Here is a 24,700-nt window from a genome sequence, read left to right on the forward strand (position 1 = left end):
TTCTTGTAGCCAAAAACATACTAACCAACATATGAAGGGTTATGAGGAAGTATTAAACAATCTAGAGAAGAGAAGCCAAATGGGAACACCAAAGCTGTTTCCAAGAAGATGGCTTTAGTGCACGATTCTGTTATTCATAGAAATCACAATGAGATGAATTTCAGCTTAATATAAAACTTGTCAGAGCTGTCTGAAAAGGCATATCTGCCCTAGGAAGTAGTAAATTCCTTCTCACCAGAGACTGGCCAACCACTTCGTAGTTTTGCTGCAAATTAGAGAAATTAGACTATATACCTCATGAGTCATTCCAACACTAGGATTTCTTTGTTACTGTGAAAACTGAAAGAAAGATTTTTAAGGGGATGCAAAGTCTAGTCCTAAAGCTTAACTACAAAACAATCTTCCTTTTGTTGTCTAATGTAGAGGAACTGCTCTCCTATTTTCAGTTCTCAAAACTAAGCATTTGTTGAATCTTTGCTGAGTTTCTAGACTGTGTTAGTAACTAAGACAATAAAAATATTACATAACTACTATATTAAAGAGTTTAATTCCTAACTGGGATATATTTTAACTCAATGAAAACTAAATGCTGCATATACATTGAGTGTCAAAGTTTAGGATAGAACTAATAAAGGGTTTGGTTATAACAACAAGTAGGAAAATTAACCAAATGCTGATCTTGAAAACATTTGCATAGGTGTTATATAATAGTGCCTTTAAAAATGGAGTCAAATGGATACAATGTCATTTTGAGTTAGCACTAATCATGCAATTGCCAATAATAGATCTCACTATATGGAAGTATTAAATAAAATGTTAGAACTAGGGGCGCCTGGGTGGCTCAATCATTAAGCGTCTGCCTTTGACTCAGGTCATGATCCCAGGGTCGTGGGATTGAGCCCCACATCCCGGGCTCCTGCTCAGCAGGAGGCCTGCTTCTCCCTCTCCCACTCCCCCTGCTTGTGTTCCCTCTCCCACTGTCTCTCTCTCTGTGAAGTAAATAAATAAAATCTTTTTAAAAAAATGTTATAACTAGACCAGGATTAAAATTAAGATATAAATTTAATTTGTTTTTGTCATTTTGGAGAAAAAATCTATTTTTAACAGCAGGGATAGGACTCATACTATTATCCATATAATGAAATTAGGAACTCTTTTTTTTTTTTAATTTATTTATTCATTTGAGAGAGTGAGAACGAGAGAGTACATGAGAGGGGGCAGGGTCAGAGGGAGAAGCAGACTCCCTGCCAAGCAGGGAGCCCGATGCGGGACTCGATCCCGGGACTCCAGGATCATGACCTGAGCCGAAGGCAGTTGCTTAACCAACTGAGCCACCCAGGCGCCTGAAATTAGGAACTCTTAACAGTTATTTAAAAAGAAACTTTTTTCCTGTTGGTATTATTTGGGACAAATAACATTTCCAGCAATGTTCTTCTTCCTTACCTTTTCTACTGCATTTTTGTGGTTCACAAAGAAGATCTTGACTGTTTACTGTGACTATTTTATAATGCCATATTTCTCTATTGTACCTGACCATCTCTGCACAGGATATAAAGAAGCTGAATACTGCAAAAGTTCTTATAAACAAAAACAGTATCAACAGTGGGTTTTAGGATTGTTGGAGAGTATATCAAAATTAACCAGGAGAGTACAGTAGAGGGATTCAATAAATTAAACTGGTAATGAGAGAACTACATCGAAACTCCAATAGGAGTTGTTTATCTAGCTTCAAATCTAATAAATCTCATTAATTAAAAAGGGAGATATCCTGTTTTTTCTTGATATAAGTTATCTGATTTTCCTGCTGTCAGGTACATTAGTCCACTTTCCATGAAGAGAGTTTTTAAGAAGGAATAAATGGAGAAAGCATAGCACAAAAAGGCAGAAAGAAAAAGGTAGGGCCAATCCTAATCACACAGGGTTACTAACAATTCTATAAATCATCTGATCCAATATGACCTCCTGCTGTTACCAGCAAAAATATTGCTCTCATTTGCATTTAAAAAAAAATTTCTGTCTTACAAGTAGTGAGAGAAAGATGAGTTCAGCTAAGAGTTCATTATCTTCCCCACACTCCTCCCTCCACACATGGGTTTTGGTAAAAGAAAGCATTTGCAAAGTATGTTCCTAGTATGCTGTGCTCCTTTTGCCTTCCATGCAACAGAATTGATTTCAAACCATTCCATTTTTTTAATTTAAATTTTATTGAACATAAAATGAGATACAGGTTTATGGAGAATTCAGTGATTCATCACTTACCTACAATACCCAGTGCTCATCACAACAAATGCTCTCCTTAATACCCATCACCCACCTAGCCCATCCCCTACCCTCCTTCCTCTATCAACCCTCAGTTTGTTCTCTATCATTAAGAGTCTCTCTCTTTTTTTTTAAAGATTTTATTTATTTATTTGACAGAGAGAGGCAGTGAGAGAGGGAACACAAGCAGGGGGAGTGGGAGAGGGAGAAGCAGGCTTCCCGCGGAGCAGGGAGCCCTATGCGGGGCTCGATCCCAGGACCCTGAGATCATGACCTGAGCCAAAGGCAGACGCTTAACGACTGAGCCACCTAGGCGCCCCTCATTAAGAGTCTCTTAAGGCTTGTTTCCTTCTCTTTTTTTTCTTTTCCCCCTTCCCAAATGTTCATCTGTTTCTTTTTTAAATTCCACATATGAGTGAGATCATATAGTACTTGTCTTTCTCTGACTGACTTATTTCACTTAGCATTATACACTGTAGCTCCATCCACATCGTTGCAAATGGCAAGATTTCATTTTTTTGATGGCTGAGTAATATTCCAAAGTGTGTGTGTGTGTGTGTGTGTATTCCAATGTGTGTGTGTGTGTGTATGTGTATATATATATATATATATATATCACATCTTCTTTATCCATTCATTTGTCAATAGATATTTGGGCTCTCTCCATAGTTGGCTATTGCTGACAACGCTGCTATAAACATTGGAGTGCAAGTACTCCTTCAAATCTGTATTTTTGTACCTAGTAGTGCAATTGCTCTATTTTTAACTTTTTGAGGAACCTCCATACTGTTTTCCAGAGTGGCTGCACCAGTGTGCATTCCCACCAATAGTGCAAGAGGGTTCCCCTTTCTTTGCACCTCGCCAACACCCTTTGTTTCTTGTACTGTTAATTTTTAGCCATTCTGACAGGTGTGAGGTGGTATATCATCATGGTTTTGATTTGTATTTGCCTGATAATGAGTGATGTTGAACATCTTTTCATATTTCTGTTAGCCATTTGGATGTCTTCTTTGGAAAAGTATCTATTCACGTCTTCTACCTATTTCAACTGGATCGCTTGTGTTTAGGGCATTGAGTTTGATAAGTTCTTCATAGATTTTGGATACTAACCATTTATCAGATATATTGTTTGCAAATATTGTCTCCCATTCTATAGGCTGTCTTTTAGTTTTGTCGATTGTTTCCTTTGCTGTGCAGAAGGTTTTTATCTTGCTTAAGTCCCAATGGTTCATCTCCCTTGCTTCTGGTGACACATCTAGTAAGAAGTGGCTATGGCCACGGTCAAAGAGGTTTCTGCCTGTGTTCTCCTCTAGGATTTTGGTAGTTTCCCATCTCAGATTTAGGTCTTTCATCCATTTTGAATTTATTTTTGTGTATCATGTAAGAAAGTGGTCCAGTTTAATTCTTGTGCATGTTTCAGTCCAGTTTTCCCAACACCATTTGTTGAAGAGACTGTCCTTTTTCCATTGGATATTCTTTACTGCTTTGTTGAAGATTAGTTGACCATAAAGTTGTGGGTCCATTTCTGGGTTCTCTAATCTGTTCCATTGATCTATGTGTCTGTTTTTGTGCCAGTATCATACTTTTTAAATGGCTTTTTTTAATCCATTTTTTCAAAGAAATGGAACAAATAATCCTAAGATTTGTATGGAACCAGAAAAGACCCCGAATAGCCAGAGGAATATTGAAAAAGAAAAGCAAAGCTGGAGGCATCACAATTCCGGACTTCCAGCTCTATTACAAAGCTGTCATCATCAAGACAGTATGGTACTGGCATAAAAACAGACACATAGATCAATGGAACAGAATAGAGAGCCCAGAAATGGACCCTCAATTCTATGGTCAGCTTATCTTCGCCAAAGCAGGAAAGAATGTCCAATGGAAAAAAGACAGTCTCTTCAACAAATGATGTTGGGAAAATTGGACAGCCACATGCAGAAGAATGAAACTGGACCATTTCCTTACACCACACACAAAAATAGCCTCAAAATGGTTGAAAGACCTAAATGTGAGACAGGAGTCCATCAAAATCCTTGAGGAGAACACAGGCAGCAACCTCTTTGACCTCAGCTGCAGCAACTTCTAGAATCATCACCAAAGGCAAGGGAAGCAATGGCAAAAACGAACTATTGGGACTTCATCAAGATAAAAAGCTTTTGCACAGCGAAAGAAACAGTCAACAAAACCAAAAGACAACTGACAGAATGGGAGAAGATATTTGCAAATGACATATCAGATAAAGGGCTAGTATCCAAAATCTATAAAGAACTTCTTAAACTCAACACCCAAAGAACAAATGATCCAATCAAGAAATGGGCAGAATACATGAACAGACATTTTTGCAAAGAAGACATCCAAATGGCCAACAGACACATGAAAAAGTGCTCAATATCGCTCGGCATCAGGGAAATCCAAATCAAAACCTCAATGAGATATCAACTCACACCAGTCAGAATGGCTAAAATTAACAAGTCAGGAAATGACAGATGTTGGTGGGGATGTGGAGAAAGGGAAACCCTCCTACACTGTTGGTGGGAATGCAAGCTGGTGCAGCTACTTTGGAAAACAGTATGGGGTTCCTCAAAAAGTTGAAAATAGAGCTACCATATGATCCAGCAATTGTACTACTGGGTATTTACCCCAAAGATACAAATGTAGGGATCCAAAGGGGTACATGCACCCCGATGTTTATAGCAGCAATGTCTGCAACTCTTTTGACTCTTAAGAACTAAAGGCTTTATCATATTTAGTAGCTTAGGTTCTTATTGTGATGATCTATTGGCCTTTTTATTTTTGTACAAAAAAGAAAAGTGATGATGAATTATGTTCTTGAAACTGCACAAATAAATATATTTCAGGGCTGAAATAAAACTGAACAGATAAAATTGTGTCTCTCAAATATAGTAAGCCATAGATATTTTCAGACAATTCATGTTTTTCCTGCTGCCCTTGAAACTAGGGTGTGTAAAATATGTATAAAACCTGCAAAATGTTGGGGCCCCAGGGTGGCTCAGTTGGTTAAGTGTCTGCCTTCGCTCAGGTCATGATCCCAGGGTCCTGGGATCGAGCCCTGCATCGGACTCCCTGCTCCGAGGGGAGCCTGCTTCTCCTTCTCCCTCTGCCTGCCGCTCCCCCCTGCTTCTGCTCTCTCTCTCTCTCCCTCTCTCTTTCTTCTCAAATACACAAAATCTTTTTTAAAAAATCTGCAAAAATGTTTATTCACTTCTTTCATTCTCAGAGAAAACTCCCTTCAGCTGTGACCCTGAGAGGAATGAATGTATTTGTATGCTGGTGAGCCGGGATGGGTAGATTACAGGAAGCCTTAGAAAATGTAGAGGAGCCATGTGTTCAAGGAATCAGGTTAAAGAGAGCTGAACACTTTGCTAAAGCTACACCTATCTGCTCTGCTTTAAAGCATCACTTTAATGATGGCTTGAAGAAAGAAGTGTTTAATTTTTCTCACCCAATCTTTCAGTTTCCTTTTGGAAGGAAGGAACAAATTTATACTCTGGGAAGGAAGTTAATCAGTACATCATCAACACAGCAAAGACATATGGGCAAAACATGAACACTTGTGCCGGCCATCTCCAAGTTTCCAAATGTCTAGATGTTTCATATTATGTTAACTAAATATTGGACTTACTGAAATTTTTCATTTGCAAGTTTTGGTATCATATAGATTTTTTTCCAACATATCTGTGTTACACCTGGATGCTGGTGTTGTGGAAAATAAGGTACTCCATTGTGGAAAAATTATCATGATTGGATTGAAGGATACATGTTAAGATTCATCAGATACCAAAGTGATGGTTAATAAAGTGAAGCTAGTTGACATCTCAATTTGTCCATGTGTAGTAGGCATCCTCTCTTCATCAGTTGTTTCTTGGTAATGATTTTGCTTAAATCCCAATAATATCAAAATTTCATTCAAGAGAAAAAAAAGTTTGCCTTTGTGGGATAATATAAATTGGAAAGGAAAAAAAAGTGCCTTCTAACTGACACAAGCCAATGCCAGCTAACCTGAGGAAAGTTCTTTTTGGCATATTGAAGATCTTGTTTTTTATAAGGCTCGTGTTTCTTTTATCTGCTGTGATAATGAGCTCAGTAACTCCAGGAATCTAATTAGTGAATAAAGGTCTTCACTAATTGACAAAATCAGGCATAGTGCCCCATAATCAGCTGATAAGTCCCACTTAAGCATAAAAACCAGCATTTACTGAGAATCTACAGTGAACACTTACAGAATGAAATAGAAATGAAAATAAAACAAGATGCAAATGGGTCCTAAGTTTTAGCATTTTATGATCTAAAGCTAATAAAAACATTCTAAGACAACTAGTTAAACTAGGAAATTTCCTTTAAGTTCTTTTATATTGTCATTACTTTCCTTAGGTTATTCCTTTTCATTGTAGGTGTCCTTAAGAAAAGCACCTAAGTGGACATCAAAAGGTATGGGGTCATGTGACACCAGATGTAGATACACAAGTCTCACGGGATAGAAAATACTTGCAAACACAAATGTGAAATGCCATGAGCTATGGAGGCCTTGGGGAAGGCACAGGCGATAAGAAACAAAAGAAAGAAAGAGGTTTTTGTGTGCATGCATGTGTCAGAGAAAGGGAAAAAAAATGAAAATAAAACATTATAATTAAAGCTTTTCTAGCTTTAAATAAGCAGTACCCAACTTTATACAGAAATTGGACATGTTGGGGAGTTCCACATGGCAAAGAACTGATGGCAGTCTTTGGTCAGTAGCCAGCAAGAAAGAGTTCCTCAGTCTGATGGTTTTCAGGGAACTGAATGCTGCCAACACCATGTCTGTTTGGAAATCAGATCCTTCTTCAGTTGGGTCCTCAGTTGAGAACCCAGCTCTGGCTGCCCCTTGACTGCAGCCTATGAAAGACTAAACAGAGGACTGAGCTAAGTCATGCTCAGATTCCTGACCCCAGAAATGATGAGATTGCAAACATACGTTGTTTTAAGCCATTAAGTGTATGTAAATTTTTATGCAGCAATGGACAATACAGATTCCAAACTCCTTAAATGCAGACACTATGACTACAATGTGTTTTTCCAGCTCCTAACAGAGTTCCTGATCATAACCTATATTCAGTAAAATTTTGATAAAACTAATGTCAACTTCACACAAATAAAATTAAGTGTTTAAGTTCTTGCCATGTGCACGAATGGAATTTTAGACTATCTTTTAATGCCCAATTTCTAGAAGTATATTCTTGTGATATAACACATCTAATCCTATTTGCTGCTTTCAAAGTAAATAGCAATCAGGTAGATTTGATGAATACTAAAGGCCATGATGGAAAGTATTTCTTCATTCTGAGTCATTTTGTAGACGTTTTGTTACCTTCAGGGTTTTTAAAAAAATATAACCACATACCACTTGCTTATGTATTCACTCCCAAATCAAACAGAATTCCCACTGACTGAGATGCATTTAAAAGATAATTTTTAAAGACAATACTCAGTGAACAAGAAAATCTTTTCCTCTGTAGCCTCTGGAATCAAAAACAGTCTTTCTACCATGTCCCTTTTTCTTTTAAAAATGTATTTATTTCTTGTAATAGTAAAGTATTGGTTTTAAAGAAAGGAGTCTTTATCTTGGCAAATAAAGTGAGAAACCTGGAAGCAATGTATAAAATTGCAGGTAAGAGATAAGAGGCGTTTAGTTATCCTAACAGATTTCAGCAGAGCAAACGTGAGCAGGAGGAAAAAGGAGTGGACAATAGTCAACTCTTACATTTGCATTTTGAAAATATCATACAATTGTTAATTTGCAGAGTCACTCAATCCTTAGGAAGCAGTTTCACATTATGGACACTTTTACCAAATGCCTTAGTGGGGCAAGTTGGGTGGACTGGTTTAACACAAAGGTACAATCTAAGATTGACTTGGAAATTTTAAGGCCAGTATGCATTCAGCCCTAGGCTTTACACTTAGAGAATCTACTTTGTTTGTCTTGGAAAGTATTAATGCAAGAGCCATGTAATGGTTCTGACTCCATATTTGCAAATAGAGTTAGGACAGAGTCAGGATATTTAGGTGTTATTCTATTCCTAACACTGCAAGGAATTGTAGCCAAAGGAAAAGAAACATCCTCAGATCTGTACCTGCTAAGGGGGTAGGGATGCCTGGCATAGCTATAGCAACTAGTACATTACAGTTAACTCATCCTCTCTAAACTCAAATGTTATATTATCCAAAAGGAATAATTTTATAATTGATGTCAAGGGTTTCAATTTTTTTTTTTTTTTACCATCAGTGTTCACTTTCAAATCTAAAAAAATTATTGTGGAGCCTGTAATTCCCCTCTAATTACAAATAAGTGCAAAATTTTGTCTGACAATGTTATGACATAACATCACTCTAGTTTTATTTTAAAATCATTTCCTTTTATGAGGTCATCTTGAAATACTCAAAAAAGGTTTGTACATTGTGCTTAATTTTGTTGACACCTAAAGAGATGGTCCTTCATTTGACAAAGAGCAATTTTTCGATTGTCAATCAAGACTTTGTAAATTGGGCTCCAAATATTTATCTCTCTGGAATTTCAATGGTTATAAGGAAGACAAATGAGATTACGTATTCATATGCAGTTAAAAGACAAAAGTTTCAAAAATACTCTAAGGCATTCTCCCTTTTATTCAACTCTTTAAAAGAGAAGAATTTAAGCAGTGGAACCATCATCAGTTTAATTAACATAGGAAATGTCTAAGGCAAAGTAAGCAATCTGGGACCTCATAAAACTGCCACAACTGAGTAAAAAGAAAAACAACCCTCAACTTGCTTTGGTATAATCAGGTGTGGATTTTTCTGAGTATATATTGTGCACAATGAAGCCTTGATTAGAACTATCTACAATACCTAGCAGAACTCTTTAATATCCTCATGGTAGGAAAAGCAAACAAAAGAGCTTCAGGGAAAGTTTAGAAGTAAATAAAACTCTAACATAATAAGGAAATATGTCTTCTATTTTAGAACAGAGACAGAAAGATAGGTTTCATTTGAGGAGAGTGTAGAGCTAAAATTCACATGTGTTCAATACCATGATTAAAAAGATTAATCTTTATTTTTCCAAAAATCAAATTTGTATACTTAGTGGGAACATATATTGATTCCTTTCAGAATGCCTCCTCAAAAACTTCCTAAAATTAGCCCTAGATTAGCTATGAAATATCACTCAATAAATACTTGTTGATTTCTTGGTCATAAACAGACATAAATGAAGTGGCTATTACCTCCAGAATGACTATGGTGGCTGGGAAGACTTGCATGTCTACAATAATATCTTCTACACCTGGCCCACCTTTTAAACGAAATAGGAGTAAGTACACATGTCTACTTCATGGGGTTGGAATAATGAATACTTGAATTAATAAGTGTAAAGCATTTAGAATTTTGCCCAAAACAATCTATGCCCAGTGAATGTTAGACTTTAGATGTATGGAAGAACAGAGGAAGAAGTCAGTAGATTAGCCTTGGGGGATACCAGAAAGCTTCACAAAAGAGGATGCACTTGAAATATGATGTCCTTACCAAGGAAAGATGAGGAAATTTTAACCACATTACTCTTCCGCTATTTAAGTCCTCCAATAGCTTCCCAAAGCTTTATGTACCTTTATGTTTGTAATATATGTGACATCCCCCAAATATATAAACAATATGTAAATACCCTAATTTGGCTTAAAAGTCCCATCCTGGCCTGGTTGGTTAGATTTTGCTAATTATGCACACTCATCTGTCTCACTTCTCACCAGGCAGTCCTCCGATCTCTCCACTCCACATAAATGAATTTTTCACTTTAGTCCTCCGCATGTCTCTCAACATGGGTTCTTCTTCCCACTGTTTTTTCCTTGCTAACTCTTACTTACCGTTTCTGGTCTCAGCTTCATATCATTGCCTCTGGGAAGCCTTAAGGATCTTTCGAGTTTAAGTTGGATGAGCCTCCTGTATATTTCCATTGGACCTGTATATTTTTTTTTCTATTGGCATGTAACCAATTACCATAAACTTAGCAACTTAAAATAACATCCATTTATTGTCTCACAGTCCTTGGGGGCAGAAGTCTGAGCAGCCTCGACTATGTTCTCTGTTTGGGGACTCACAAGGCTGATCGAAATGTTGACCAACCTAGCTGGGCTCTTCTCTGAAAGCCCCTGGGGAGAATCAGCTTCCAACTTCATTTGGATAGAGGAGTGTTGGCAGAATTCAGTTTCTCATGGTTTTGAGAGTTCTCCTTTCCTTGTTGGCTGTCATGAGGGGCCACTCTCCCCTGGTAGAGGCCTCCTAACCGGTGGCCTCCTCCTTCTTTAAATCAGCAATTGTACATCAAATCTTTCTCATGCTTTCAATCTCTCTGACTTCCCCTGTGCCTACAGCCAGAGAAAACTCTCTGATGTTGAAGGGCCTATATAATTAGATTGGGCCTACCAGATACTAACTGACCCAAAACCAACTGATTAAAAACCTTAATTACATATGTAAAAATTCCTTTTACCATGACATACCCCAAAGGAGAGTGATATCTCATCATACTCACAGAAGAATGTGATTTTTTTTAAAAAAAGTTGTTTATCTGAATTTCTTTTGGTAATAACACTCAACATTCAGGAAAAACAAACTAAAGTGTGAGATTGTTATAAAGGCAGCTATTTTTCAAAAAGTGAAAATTGGTTTCTCTCTTTAATCAAGGAAACAAGTGGGTCATCTTCTACTTTGAAACCGCCATTAAAAGGGTAGTATTTTAGGAAATATATACTATGATTAACATGATGTATTTTATAGAATGGATACAAATCTAAGTGCCAGTCTGAACATGTAAGAAATATTTATGTTAAAATCACACTGGAAAACCAAATGTTCTTTTTCATAAAAAGTAGCTTGAAATAAAAAGGAACTTGCTAGTAAACCCAATAAACTTTTACATATGTGATTTAAAAAAATTCTCACCCCCCCACCCCTGAAAAAAATAGATTTGAATAGAGCCATCACATGATGGCTCATTTCTGTACAGTGTGGAAGCTGGTTATATAGTCAATGTTAAATTCCTAAAGTACGTCTTTTGAAGACTTGTCTAGTAAAACTGCCGTATCAAATATCCACTCATACTTAAGGAAAGGAGATTATACAAGGGTTAGGATCGTTGGGGGTCATTCTTAGAATTCTGTCCACTATAGAGGTCATATGCCCTCTTCTATTACTCACAGTTAATGGTAAATGCTTGTTTTTGCTATATTTAGCAAGCCATAATTTAGCACTTACTATGTACTAGGCACACTGTCCTACCATTTTAGGAGTATACTCTTATTATGCCCATTTTTCAAATGAGGAAAATAGAGGCACACAGAGGTTAGGGAACCTGGCCAAGATCACACAGCTGTAAAATAGGAGAAGTGAGTTTCAAACCCAGGCAGTCTGACTCTGGAATCCCTGCTCTTAACCTTATACTATGCTCTGCACAGCTAGAGTGCATCCTTTATGACAGTATATCTCTCCTGTTTATTCTACTCCCTTTGTTTACTTCAGTATGTGGCATTTAAATATTTATGTTATAAATCATATCAAACCTTCTCTAAGTATTTTTATTTCAGACAATGCTATTGAGCAATCATGGCTTGATCTGTGCCACACTGAGCAACTATGGCCCCCTATATGCCACAGATATGCCAGGCATGATTCTAGACATTGGGGAGATAACACTTAAAATCTGGACATCCAGACATACAAATAAGTACCCAAATATAATATGATGTGGTAAGTGCTGTAATAAAGTTAAATTTCATTATTGGATGAGTTAAGGGGCTATGTGCTGAAAATATGATGTCTGCTTTCCTATATTGGAATGTTCCACATCTGATCACCTAAAATAGTAATCTGGGAAATGACGAATAAAAGTGAAATCCCAAGAGCTGAAACATTAACTAATCAAGAAATTAAATTTAAAGTTCTCTTGGCATCCTATTCTCTTTGTTACACTTTGAAATTAATCATATCCCCATAGGCAGAAAAGCTAATATAGGTAAGATCAGCAGCAGGGATTTGCCCCAATTGCTACTGTTTGTGAATATATTACTTTCCCTAGATGGAGTTTGCGTGGAAGTACTTCAAATCACATCAGCCCAAAATTAGTCTTCTTGATTAATGTCATGTTTTATAACAAGCATTTGTAAAGCAGTGAGTCTTTGCCACTATAAATGGGGCATCTGTTAATACGTGTTTATATCTGCTCATCGATTAAATGTAATTATGTTCCCCTATGGTTTTCAACCAAAGAAGATTTACACGTAAATGTATGAATTCTTTTGAGATTAGTAAAAATTCTGCATAAAGAGAAAAGGAGGGGAGGAGCAAATGAAGTTAGCATTTATTAAGAAATTATTATGTGCCAGGTACTTTTGATATATTATCCCATTTAAACCTCACAATATCTGTATGACATTTCTAGTATAATCCCTAGTTTACGAGAAACAAAACAAAAAACGCTGAGCCTTACTGCGGTTAAGATAATTCTTTAAGATCATGCAGTTCATCATCTAGCTCATTCATGCCTAGCGTTAACCACCTACCTGTAAGCACCTAAAAAAAAAAAAAAAAGTCAATAGATTTTAGAATATTCCCCCTTTGCTACTTCCAGAGGGTGTTTTAATTTTGTTTTTGTTTTTTTAATTTTTCACTTTAGTGTGACTCACAAACACTGTGTGAGTATAGTTCTCTGGCTGGTACACCCAGTCCAGACAAGCAAATGTTCCTACAGTTTTCACTCTGACATTAGCACAATCTCTACCATGTCACTTCTGTTCTGATGATATTCTGATAACCTCCTGGCTCCACCTTCACAATCCTCTATTCTTTTGCACTCCAGTTCCAACTGTCTGATAAAAATGGAAAAAATAAATGATTCACATCTAGAGGTTTTTTTGTTTTGTTTTCCTGGGATTCAGCTAAGGGCCAAGTCTTATGCCCCACTCCTTCCCAAATTATAATATATTGAAGCCATGATCCAAATGGTCCAGTAATCATTAAGAAAACAGTTTGACAACCAAAATGTAATTTGAAAATAAGCAAATGTGAACTTGCATTTCTCAATATGAAAATCATACTAGATTACAGCAATGTTTAGTAATAGCCCCTTTCCATCCATTCTCTATAGTAACATAAGTGCCTTTCTTCAAATTATCTGAAAAATCCCTGCTGAAGCCTTAGTACATGTATGCCTTATTTTTATAGTGTTCCTTTTCCTTTTTAAAACCTGCATGAGGGATAAAAGAAGAAGAATTTTTCTCACAACTTAACCCTCAGAGGAGGAAGTGAAGGGAACAAAATTGCAAGCAAAGCAAGGATTCATCTACTAGGAAGAGAAGGGAAAAGTTAGAAATAATCTAATATTGATAATTTATAGGATTCATGACTCTATGAGTGTATATATTCACCCAGAAATCTGAACAATTAAAACACCCAATGAAACTCCACAAAATATTTTCAACAGCTTTATTAATATATAATACATACAGTTCACCCACTAGAATGTACTAATAGTGGTGTTTACTATATTCACAGATGTTTAACCATCAGCACAATCTAATTTTCAACATCTTTCTCATCCCAAAAAGGAACTGGTAGAGCACAAAGGATTTTTATGGCAGTGAAACTACTCTATGATACTATAATGGTGGGTACGCGTCATTATACATTTGTCAAACTCATAGAATGTAGAACACTAACAGTGAACCCTAGTGTAAGCTATGGACTTTGGGTGATAATGATGTGTCAATGTAAGTTTATCACTTATAACAAATGAACAACTCTGGTGCAGATGTTGATAATGTGGTAGGCTATATGCAGGAGGAGTGCAGGAGTATATGGAAAATCTCTGTCCATTCCACTCACTTTTGCTGGGAATTGATACTGTTTTAAAAAATAAAGTCTGTTAAGAAAGAAAAGAAACACTATATCCATCAGCAGTAACTCCTCATCTCTCTAGCCCTTTAGATCTCGGCAATCACAAATCTACCTTCGGTCTTTATAGATTTTGCCTTTACTGGCAATTTCATATATGGTTATCTTAATAACTATTACACCAATGTTAGTAATAGAAAATTATTAGCTAAATTGATAGGATGTACTTCTGGGTTATGCTAGAATAATGCCAGCTTTTTAGATTAAAACCTCTCAATACTTCCTCCAAAATAGCACACTAATCAACAAAGAGGGTACATGAAACCACATAAAACTGCCTTCTTTGGCAACACTTGGACACAGAGTGTGTCACAAACCCTAAACTACCTATGAGGAAAGAAATTAACACCAAATTCTAGCAGACATAACTGAGCCCTCACTCCATAAGGCTAGATGGAAATAAGGTGGTACCTGGAGAGATGGGGTAGCAAGAGGATAATGGGACTCAGACAAAATCAAATCCAACATGGCAAGGCCTAAGCAAACTAGAGAAATTCTGAAACGGGTGTGAGACCTGGCTATAGAGAAAGTACTTGAAAATATGCAGGATCTGAAGAGGCAAACTCAAAAAATAAACTCTTCTGGAAACGAATGAAGTGAATAACACAATAACACGAGACAAAATTTCTAGATTGTGAAAAAAGTTTTTTTTTCCTTTCTCAGAAATGTCTATGCCTTTTATTTTTCTTTATTGCCATACTGCACTGTATCCAGAATGATGCTGAATAAAAGCAGTGAGAGCAAATACCTTGCCTTGTTCCCAGTCTTTGTGGAAAAGCATTCAGTATGATGTTAGGGGTTGGGTTTAGTTGATGCCCTTAATTAGTTTGATAAATTCTTTTATTCCTGGTTTATTGAGATTTTTATCATGAAGGAGTTTAAATATAATCAAATATACTTTTTTTCCAGCATCTGTTGACATGATCATATATATTTGTCCTTTATTCTGCCAATATGGTAAATATAATGAGCGACTGACCAAAGTTAAATCAACCTTCCGACCCTGGAATAAATGACACTTAGTCATGATAGATTATTTGGTAATAGAAAAATATATGTATTTGTTCTAATTAAGTAAATATATATTAGTATATCTATACAAACATATTTAATTTTCTAACATTTCAATAAATATTTTGTACCTATGTTTTTTGAGAGTATTTTTTTATGCCTATGTTTTTTGTTTTTGGGGGGTTTTTTTTGTAGTTTTCTTATAATGTTGCATAATTTGACTATCAGCATAAAACATATTGGCAAATGTTCTCCCCTCTACTACTTTTCCCAAGGATTTTGAGTAGGGTTAGAATTATTTTGTTCTCAAATATTTGGTAGAATTTGCCAGGAAAGGCATCTGAACCTAGATTATCTCTGTGGAGAACTTTTCAACTAGGAATATCTTTAATAAGTATAGACCCATTCAGCCATTTATTCTTCTGCCAAATTTGACTTTTGTATCTTAATAACTTTAAATTGTCAAATGTATTAGCAGATAGCCCCTGGGATTGTGCCAATAAAATATCCCTGTATTTGATAACCTATAGCAACACTACTCTTGCTCACTGGTATAGTAAGGTAGGAGGGAAAAGAGAGGGCTAAATCAGTCATCTTCGGGGGGGGGGGGGGTAACAGATGAATATAAAAGAGTAGCTGTTGTGTGTGTGTGTGTGTGTGTGTGTAGAAAATTTGATTCAGAATGTAATTCTGAATTCACAGCCTGCTGCAGGTCAGGTTCCCCAAAAAGCAGATACTGATACAGACATTAGCATGAGGAACAGGGATTGGGCAAAGAAGTAAGTTGACCTGTGATTCAGCCCCAGTCAAATTCTCAGTTGAGCCCCTGGGGAGTTCTGGAACTAAGATGGAACCTAAAAGTTCTCCTAACCTGAGAACTGAGGATTTAGTCTTAATACTGCTACATTGATCAGTCATCAGATGTGGGCTGCCTCTGGAAGGAGATGTGACCTTGAGTGAGGCAATTCTCTGCTTTAAGGGCAGCTCCTTTAAAGAGCTGGCAGGTAAATGTTCAATCCCCCCACTCTCAGCAGGTATGGGAATTAGTCCTTCAGTAGTGAAAGGGGGTCTAGGCAGTGCTCTCAGAGTCCACTCCATCGCTTTCTTAAATTGATACCATTGACAGTTCAGTTCATTCTAAAATGTTTATCATGTTGTGTTTCTTTTTTTTAATAAAGATTTTATTTATTTGAGAGAGAGTGAGAGCTAGAGAGAGAGAGCACACACAGAGGGAGAGGGAGAGAGAGAAGCAGACTCTCCACTAGTCAGGGAGCCCGATGTTGGGCTTGATCCCAGGACCTGGGGCTCATGACCTGAGTCAAAGGCAGATGCTTAACCGAATGAGCCACCCAGGTGCCCCTCATGTTGCATTTCATACCCATTTAAGTTATGTCTACTTATCAACATGCTCATACGTGAAAACAATTCATTGACAAATTCAACTGAAATTGTAAAGAAAATGCACAGCCAAAAGTTACTAATGTCATGAGAACCAGTCAATCTGTTCCTCAGATAAAAGTATAATCATAAGAAATAGGCCTGCCATTAATTTTTAATATGCTAATTTAGGCAGTATATCATGGATCCTCATTGAGTCACAAAGTAATCTCTCTCCCTGAAACTTGTTAGAGGCTGCTAAATATTACACTGTTGAGACTAATAAAGTGATTTGGTATAAATCCCTAAAGAACAATTCTAATAAATGGTGTATTATTTATTCCATTAGCATTATTTGCTCTCAAACTCCCCAGTGCTAATAATTCCAGCAGGCTTCCTTTTCTATTACAAACCACAGGTCTCACAAAATAAGGAAGAGAGACTCTGTGGCCTAAATCAGAATCAACAGGCAGAGACCAGAAAAGACTGTTTGACTCATTCTGATGAATCTCTCATTTTTTCCTCTCTTAAGATATAGAGAAGGGTAAAAAATGGCGTATTCCCAGCTATCACGATAACCATTGTGTTCCACCAAGTGTCATCAAGGCATTTAAATAAATTGTGTCATTTCAGCATAAAGAATAAGGTCCTACTCATTTGTTTCCATCTCAAATGTGTTAGGAAGGTGTCTCTTCACAGGAAAGGAGAGGGACAATTAATACATACTGCACCTTAATTTGCACAGCAGTGCTTTGCACATGTGTGGGCTCTCACTGACTCTGTTTTCTATTCTAATTCCAGAGGCTGTGGGAAGGGAAAAGTGATAACGTCGCTGGTCCCTGTGGACGACATTAACACCTTGGCATTCTGGGACTTTGCCAGGGACCAGTTTAATTTTGTCTAATTTCACTACCGCCTTCACGGTCTCAGCTGAGTCTAAAGATAGGGCACGTTTTGCAAGACTTGTAGATCACTTTACATACGTATAGATGATGATATAGTAAGGAGAGAGAAGAGTCTGCTTAAAGATAACTGCCTATATATATTAGATATGCATCTGAACAATAGCACAAACAGATTCCTAACCAGTAGGAAAACAGGTTCTCTCTAACAGAAATATCGGGAGTCACAAGCTTTTGGATCTGTTAAGGGTCAGTGGAGGATGGGGTTGGAATCATTCCCTAAGATGTTTCCTTCTTTGGGCATAGTATTCATTAACATTACACTCTCCATTCCCTCTTTGTTCCTCCCTGGGGAGACGGAAAGACATTCACAATTGCTAAATTTCTGAAGAATAAATTGGGCATTTTCAGCTGAATTCTGCCCTTCTTTCTCTTGGGAGCTGCCATCAAACTTCCTTGGTCACTCTAGCAGCCTATGGAAGCAGGCCCATCGGTTCAGTGCCATCTGAGGCCAAGTGGGTAGTTGTAACTCTGAAATATAGCATTAGGAAGTTGACCGGCTTGTATGTATAGCCATGTACTCCAACTTGACATTTACTAAAAATAAGCTAATATTTTTAAACTCCATCTGTATTCCTTTGTTTTATCTTTGAATTTGTTCAAAACCTAATTATAGAAGAGGAGTATATTGCTCCCTCTCCCCCAAAGATTCCCAACCTTTCCTTCATGGGCCAGGAACCTTGAAGAATGAAACAGAGAAGTGAAATGGAAGACCAAATATACATGTGGATAGGCTTTGGGACGTTAGGCTTGGGTTTGAGAGGGGTGTTTTGAACTTGTATTTTTCTTTTTTGAGATGTATATGGGGTTAGATTTTAAATGCTGGGATATGAGGAAGAGATGTTAAACCTTGGGGATCACTGTGTTTTGACTTTGGTGTATGAAAATGGGTTATGACAGCTTCACCCACAGGCAAATGATTGGGTTGTTTTAGACACTGGGGCTTAAACAAAGACTGCTGGTCTTGGTAAAGGTCTGGCCTCCATCAAATACCTGGCCACCTTGAGGCTTAATAACAGAGACCCACTGGGAGGCCCTCAGCAGATTGCAGGTAGCCCCAGCTCACTATAAAAAGCAGATACAACTTTCCCAAAGTAGTTGTGCCTGATGTTACATTGCTATAGTTCTTCCAGGTTGCACTGGCACTGTTGGACAGAATGATATTACTGCTTTAGAGTGAAAGTGATTCTTCTAGTGTTACAGAGAGCACTAATGAGGTTCTGGCTTTAAATTTCTCATGCCAGGCCTAAATAGCCTTCCCAAATTATCCTCTTTTGGATGTTCTGAATTGTGTTCAGAGTGCACAAAGGGAAACATGCTGAGGTTAGCCTTGGATTTATGAGGGTTGCCCACAAACTCATTTTGGATTTGGACTGGTTAATCATAATATAATTAAAATGACAAGCATTCTCAGTGAAACAATTTTGGGGGCCCAAATATGACTTTAGATAAGAGGGCATGACAGCAGTAATAGTGGCTCAAGAACTAATCCTGCTCACAAAAGACACGCTGTGGCACTAGATGGAGTCCACACCCAGTGCGGGAAGCAGTAGAAATCAAGAGGTTTTGAATATACTACTAAGTGGCTAGAAAGGCAGCTTAGCTAAGTCCTGATGTATGGGACTGTCAATGATGTGAATTTCTTCATGTTGTATACAGGGAAGAATGGCTCTGAGTCACTCTCTGAAAGAGAAAGCAGTATGCACAGGGGGAGTGCCCTACCCCCAGATTTGCACATTGGTAGTACCTTCATTAGCTCCTTGCTGGAAGATTTACGGAGTTTATGTTTCTAGGTAGTGGAGTACAGACAACTGGTATGGACTGACCAGCATTTTTCTGTCCTTCTCTCACAGAGTGCTGAATCTCTGCAGTGGTCTTTGGTAACACTGGCTCCTGTCAACATACTTTTATGTGGGATGATAACTCTAGGGACTACAGATTAGTTTGTTTTCTAAATTTGGTGGGTGTGGAGCCAATGCTGTAATAATCTCATTTCTTATTAATCCTTTGGATTCTTTAAAGTGAGGTGCATCAGAGACGACATTACAAATTTTGAAGCCCTAAATGAAGGAACTATACCTATTCCTCTGAGATCTCAAAAGCAGCTGTTGAAAGAAGACTAACTCTACCCAGGCATCCAGAATCCCTCTGCTGAGACTGAGCTGAATAATAAATTTAGGAGGATAGGTTTGGTCTTAATTAAAACTTAGAAATCTCAAACTTCAAACACTTAATTCCACAGGGAAAATAATTTGATATTAGACTTTAATTCATTTGGATGTTACTATATTTTGACTTTAACTTGAAAAGAGATTTAATCTTTGAATGTCAGTTTTGCCCTGGGACTTTTATAATAGTGGGGGTCTTTATATTCAGATTTGGGGTATTTCTATGGTGGTAGCATCTCCTTAGTAGAGAAATTTTATACTTCCTATTTTCTTGCTGTCATTAAATCTCATCATAGAACCTCTGACATGCTATGGGAAAATGCAATGGGACATAATCTAGAAATGGAAATAGAATAAAGAATGAATTTTCAACTCTGGATTGAGATTGGCCTTAAAGTTGAGTTACTTAATGAAATGTGCATATCCATTTCAGGGCATTCTAGAGGCAAATTTAACAGTGGTCCAGGGGTCCCAGGAGAATCCAAAAGGACAGGCAATAAGAATTTGGAGAACAACTTCATGAAGATAGGGGAAAACTGTCCTGACAGCTTGTGTGTCTTCTCCTCTGAGGGCTAAGCATGATATTATTATTTAAATGTAATGGTTTAAGAGAATAATTAATCTGAGAAATTTGGGGGTGAATGCTTATTCCCCATTCTTGAGTCTTCCATCCATGCAGATGTAGAACTATAAAGAGTTACCCTATAGCCTCTTTGTGAACTTTCACTCGCTCTACCCCAAGGAAAGCTCAGTCACTTAACTGATTAACAAACTGGGGAAGACTAAGCTTAGTGTGCTTATCTCCTTTCTGAAATTCTGTGAGAGTGAGCTACTTGCAGGGAATAAGCTTTCTCCTATTTCTCTAGACTGGTTAATGGTTAGGCTCTATCCTTCCTGGGGGTGGAAAGGGATAGGGAGAAAGCGAGAAAAGAAAGGGGAGGCAAGAGGACTGGGGGTGGAAGATCTGTCCCAGTTCTTTGTAGGCAAATCTGCCTAATTCTAGGATTTGGTATTGGGAAGCATATGAGCTCTAACTTAACACTTAATATGAACATTGTTGATTCTTGTCCCCCTATCTGTAATTTCTTTATTTATTCCTCAATTTTCTCAGAACGGGGTTCAGGGAAAAGGATGTGATTCTCTTTAATTAACCCCTTGAAGACTCCCAATAGGATCAGAACTGACTTTTACATTTGCTTGTAATGTGATCTGACCATGTCTCTGAAACCTAGTTTGCCCCTCTGTAAAACTAAAAATATAAAACCTACTTTACTGCAAGGGTAGTGAATATTAAACAAAATTTAGGGGATTACTAAGTAGGACACACTTTTAGATCTGTGAACAAACGGGCTGGCTAACACATCACCACAGAAAAAGAAAGATTAATCCAATCTCAAGCAGAGTTGGTCATTTGCAGGCCCTCTCATAGAGGATGAAATCAGCCCAGAATCACCTCTAATCACCCTCTGGCTAATAGAACAGAGAGAAGATGAAGAGGTCAGCCAAGCATGTCCATTTCATTCTTGCAAACCCATCAGCCAAGGAAGAGACTTGTTCCTCTAGGGAAGAGTGAGTGACGGGCATGAGGAGTACAAGGGGCCAGGAGTGTTACTCTAATGGAAATTCTTTCACATGGAAACAGGAGTGGAGATTAAATATCACCATCAATGATATATAGACACTGAATGAGCATATTAAATGAAGGAAAATGCTTCTTTAAGACTAGTCAATGCAAACATTTGAAACCTTAGTGCTAGAAGACCCAGACTTATCCTGTGAAAATTTCCTGGCTGTCATGTAAATAGATTAGAACTTTTCAATCATTGAATAAAAGGAAATGTAGTATCAGTGTGAATTTCCTTTGAATTCTTGTATTTTTTCATAGAAGGAACTGAAAGACTGATGTATTACTTCATGTCTAATCTAATTACTAGAGAGGATATTTAAAAATAATGAATTAGTGCTTAACCTAATTGTTGACATAGTCAGTTTTTTTTTCCTTTTTATGAAAGAGAATGTCCTCCCCAGCCCTGACAGCAAATTCATTTCTAGTCAAAACAGATTCATCTGTTTATTGCAATTTGTATTTTAAACAAATAGTTTGTAGAAGAACAGAACTGAATTAGAGTTGGATTGTATCAGATTGGATTCCAGGAAGACCGTATCAGATGACGGTCTATCTGAACAGATAAGGAAAATGAAGCCAAACAAGATTATGTAATCTGCCTAAAGTTACTGCCCTTATTAGTGGAAGACTCCGAGAAGGAATCCTGATTTACTGACACAGCAACACACTCTCACCTCTATGCAGCCTCTGATAATTTGCTCACTTCTGAAACAATTTTGTTTGTTACTAGTTTTATTTTTATGCCTAGACTTCTCACCTGAACTTAGTTTTGTGATAGAAATCAATGGAGGATTTCACTCTATGTGGAATTGAAGGAACAAAACAATCATAGGGGAAAAAAGAGAGAAGCAAACCAAGAAACAGACTCTTAACTATAGAGAATAAACAGGTGGTCACCAGAGGGGAGGCGAGTGGGGGATGGGTGAAATAGGTAATGGGGATTAAAGACTGCACTTGTGATGAGCACTGGGTTATTTATGGGTGTTCAATCACTACACTGTACACCTTAAACTAATATTGTACTGTATGTTAACTAACTGGAATTTAAATAGAAAGTAAAAAAAATCAGTGGAGGAAGGAGAATGATTTAAGGGCCCTTTTTCCTGAAAAAAATTTTTTTTTAATTTTTCTTACTTCATTTAGGAAATTCCTTTAGAAACTTGCATAACAAGGTTCAGTGACTCTGATTTACCAATAGGGGGCTCCTTGGATGAGGAAAAAAGATATTGCACCAAAGGTAAGAGATCCAAAATTATCATTCAGTAGTTCAAGTGTATTTTTTAAAAACTTAACATAAAAGTTTAAATATACATAAAGTTTAAATATAACATAGAATAATATAAAGAACTCCCATGTGCTCATCACTCAGTTTCCACCATTACCAACACATGGCCAATTTTATTTCATCTATGTTCCTGCCTGAGATTACTTTGAAGCAAACTTAGCTATCAAAGCATATTCGGCATGTATCTCTAAAAGATAAGGACTCTTTTCTTTTTTTTAGCACAATCACAAAATCATTATCACACTTAGAATGTTAACAAAAATTGCTTTAAATCATTAAATTACCTTATTGTCCCATGCATTATTTTAATGGTTTGTTTAATCAATCAAGATCAAAATTAAGATCTATTGCAACTGGTTCTCTCTCTTCTAAACTACTGATTTTCCTCCTCCTCTTGAAATACATTTATTTAAAGGATCAGGTCAGGTGTGCCTGGGTGGCTCAGTCAGTTAAGTGTCCAACTCTTGGTTTCAGCTTAGGTCATGATCTCAGGGTTGTGAGAGAGCCATACTAGGTATGCAGTCTGCTTGGGATTCTTTCCCTCTTCCTCTCCCTCCCCCACTATCCCTCCCCCTGCTCCCTCTCTCTCTCAAGTGAATAAATAAATAAAATCTTGTTTAAAAAAGTGAAAAATAGAAGTAACATACAACCTAGTAATTCCACTACTGGGTATTTACACAAAGAAAATGAAAACACAAACCTGAAAAGATATATGCACCCCTATGTTTATTGCAGCATTATTTACAATAGCCAAGATATGAAAGCAACCTAAGCACTCATCAATAGATGAATGGATCAAAAAGATGTGGTGTGTATACACACACACACACACACACACACACACACACACTGGAATATTACTCAGCCAAAGAAAAGGAATGAGCTCTTGCCGTTTGTGACAACTTAGATGGTATTATGCCAAGTGAAATAAGTCAGACAGAGAAAGACAAATGCCATGATTTCACTTATGTGGAATCAAAAACAAGCAAACAAACAGAAACAGAATCATAAATACAACAAACTGGCAGCTGCCAGAAGGGAGGGGGTTGGAAGGATGGTCAAAATAGGTAAAGGGGATTAAGAGGTACAAAGTTCCAGTTATAAGTCAAGGGTATGAAAAGTACAGCATAGGGAATATAGTCAATAATATTTTAACAACATTGTTTGGTGACCACTGGTAACTACACTTACTGTGATGAGCACTGCATTACATATAGAATTATCAAGTCACTATGTTGTACATCTGAAACTACTATAACATTGTATGCCAACTATATTTCAATAAAAAATAAACAATAACTATTTTATTATTATCTCTCAGTTCTAGGAGTTGGTTATACTCAGGTCATTGATTCACGTTTGGAATTTCTTGTGTGATTGTAGTCAGACAGTGACTGAGGTTGGAGTCATCTTGAAGGCATATCCTCCCTCACATGTATGATGGTTACTGATGATTAACCACTGGGACTTCAGATATGTCTGTCTGCTGGGACACCTATGCATGTCCACTCCACAGGGCCTGGGCTTTCTCTAGCAGAGTGGTTGCTTTAAGAATAAGAGCTGCATCATCTTTCATGATCTAGCCTTGGAAATCACAGACCATAGTCCCATGCCCATCAGATTGAGTGGGGGACACATGGACCTCACATCTCAATTGAAAGAATGTCTGTCATACAGTAAGGAGATCACATGGACTGATAGACATTGTTGCCACCACCTTGGAAAATACAATTTGTTACATTTTACCAGTTTTTGCTATAATCAGTTATAGCAACCACCAAACTTGATCCATGCAGTTAATACTATTATCATTATGAACTCCTGGTAGTAAATACATTTGATGTATTCTAGTCCATTGCAGTTTTGTTTTTATTCACGTATGAATTCATTCATCTTTGGCAAATGAGAGCCTCTTTAAATGGATACCTTTGTTCTTTTGATACAACTCCACTAGCTTTTGAAAGTCTGTTTTCAGGTATGACATGACATTGCAGGTTTATCTTAAACAGTTCTCATCCTGGAACTGGAATTGGCTACT

The 24,700-nt window shown here is 37.2% G+C and overlaps 1 long non-coding RNA gene across 2 annotated transcripts in view; it reads right to left on the minus strand.

Annotated features, from left to right (window-relative positions):
* Positions 1-24,700, minus strand: part of LOC135364416 (uncharacterized) — a 240,121-nt gene that overhangs the window by 105,868 nt on the left and 109,553 nt on the right. The window lies entirely within an intron of this gene.

The sequence above is a fragment of the Mirounga angustirostris genome, unplaced genomic scaffold (assembly GCF_029215605.1).
Source record: "Mirounga angustirostris isolate CCGP_5_RB_7025 unplaced genomic scaffold, mMirAng1.0.hap1 SCAF_5, whole genome shotgun sequence".
Taxonomy (NCBI): domain Eukaryota; kingdom Metazoa; phylum Chordata; class Mammalia; order Carnivora; family Phocidae; genus Mirounga; species Mirounga angustirostris.